Raw genomic sequence first — 2,303 nt, 5'->3', positions numbered from 1 at the left:
TGATCTGTTGTTTCAATATCATTATCACAAATGGGACAGTTGTTAGTGTCAACGTTGAATCTTTGTCGTAATAGTTCCCTGGATGGAAAAATATTATTGAGAATTTTAAAATGAACTTCTTTAGCTTTAGGGCTTAGAGGGAATTTAAGGTAAGCTGTTCTCCACTTATTCACCTCCGAAGCAGGAAACAAATTTAAAATTGAGTTTTTATTTGGTCGGACAGGAAATATAAGATTGGTTAGATGTTGACGCATCCTTTTGTTAGAATTATTTTTGTCTAAAAGGTTAACTCCAAACAGTTGAAGTCCAGGTAACTGAAGGTCAGCTGATTGAATGTTGATATTTTGAACCATATATTTGACTGCAGTGGGAATAGAGTTCATTACTATGTAAAACTGAGTGCGTGAGCAGTCCAAATTATACAGTAAACAAAATTCTTCATAAGACAACCAATCTCCACTGTCATTAAGAAAATGTCTTATGGACCAAATACCCTTTTCCATCCAGTGATCCAAATACAAAAACTTATTCCTGTGCAGCACATATCTGTTGTTCCAGATGGGAGTCTGGTGAGGAGTAAAGTTGTGCGTGTACATAAGTTTCCAACACAACAACACTTGCTTGTGAAAGGCAGATAACTTAACAGGAAGTCTGTCAACACCAAAGTCACATCTAAGAACAAAATCTATGGATCCAATTTTTTTAAACAAACTCTTGGGGAGACAAAACCAGATACTATTACCATTAATTAAAAAGGATTTCAGCCAGTTTACCTTTAAGACCGCATTTAAACATTCAAAGTCAATAGCTTGTAAACCTCCATCTGTAAAGTCTTTTACCATATTTGCTTTCTTTAAGTAGTGGACTTGATTTTTCCAGATTAAAGTTAAGCTGATTTATATCTTTAATGTATTTATTAGGTATGGCCATAGAATAACAGCGACTCCACGTTGGTTAAATAGGTTCTCCCAAACAGGGTCAGATCTCTTTGGAGCCATCTATTTAACTGAGATTTGCAATTCTGTATCTTATTCTCTATGTTAACAGTTTCACTGAGTTTGGGATCTTTAGTTATTAGAATTCCAAGATATTTAACTGAAGATTTAATGGGAATATTATAAGCTTCTGTCAGATCAGAGTCATGAATCGCCATCAATTCACACTTATGCAGATTTAGGGTTAATCCTGATGCTTTGGAGAAAGTATTAATTAGCTCAAGTACCTTGGGGGTTTGGTCTAGATTTTTCAAAAAAAAAAGTGGTGTCATCAGCTAGCTGACTAATTATAATCTGATTATCAAAACCTTTCAATTTAGGTATATTTGAGTTTTTTTTATAAAGATACTCATCACTTCAACGGCTAGGATGAAGAGGAAGGGGGAAATATTACAGCCCTGTTTTACACCCCTATTAATGGTGAAACGAGGAGACGTACCGTGTGGAAGCGCAACTGAACTTGTGGTACCGTATGAGGGGCCCCATGGGCCAAAACTTACAAACTCTCTTACATTCCCTATCAAACTTTCTCACATTTGCTATCAAACTCTCTTACACGTACTATCTGATTGCTATGGAAGCCCATTTCCGCCACTCTGTTAAAAAAAATAAAAAATAATTATCTCTTTATGTGTCTCATTATAAAGAGATCTTTTTTTTTTAACAGAGTGGCGGAAATGGACGCGGAACTCTGTGAAAAAAAATGCACAAAAAAATCTGCGAAGCAGCAATACCGTGAAAGGTGAACCGCGTTATAGCAAGGGTTCACTGTATATGAAATAATTTATAAAATGCAGGGGTGGATCTAGAAAAATATTTATGGGGTGACAAGAGGGGCGCAGGGATTTTTTCAGAGGTGGCAGAAAAAATCTTTTTTTGTGTGTATATACACACACACAAAAAATATTGTTTTTAACTTGCATTGATTCAAAATGAGCTTCATGTAGTACTGAGGCTTAAATACAATTTCTTAATGTAGTATAGTTAATGATTTTCACATCTTTCATACTCCTGCTAATTGATGTATATTACTGGACTGGACAGCGCCTATTGGTCACTATGTGATTCATTGTGTCCAGAAAACTATTTTATCCCAATACAGGACAAGGAGAAATCTGTCACAAAAATATTAGTAGCACCATCATTTGTTATTAGATATATCTATTAAATACAACTTAAAATAAAGATTAGAAAACTGATGTTTGATAAATTCTCCATGATACAAATCAATAAACAGTTTAGTTTCTGTTTAGCCAAGATGCTAGTAAGTTGTTGGACAGCTCCGAAGTGCTGAGCAGCACTAGATCT

This window comes from Poecilia formosa, unplaced genomic scaffold (assembly GCF_000485575.1).
Source record: "Poecilia formosa unplaced genomic scaffold, Poecilia_formosa-5.1.2 Scaffold690, whole genome shotgun sequence".
In the NCBI taxonomy this organism is placed as follows: domain Eukaryota; kingdom Metazoa; phylum Chordata; class Actinopteri; order Cyprinodontiformes; family Poeciliidae; genus Poecilia; species Poecilia formosa.
Note: the sequence above shows the minus strand (reverse complement) of the source record.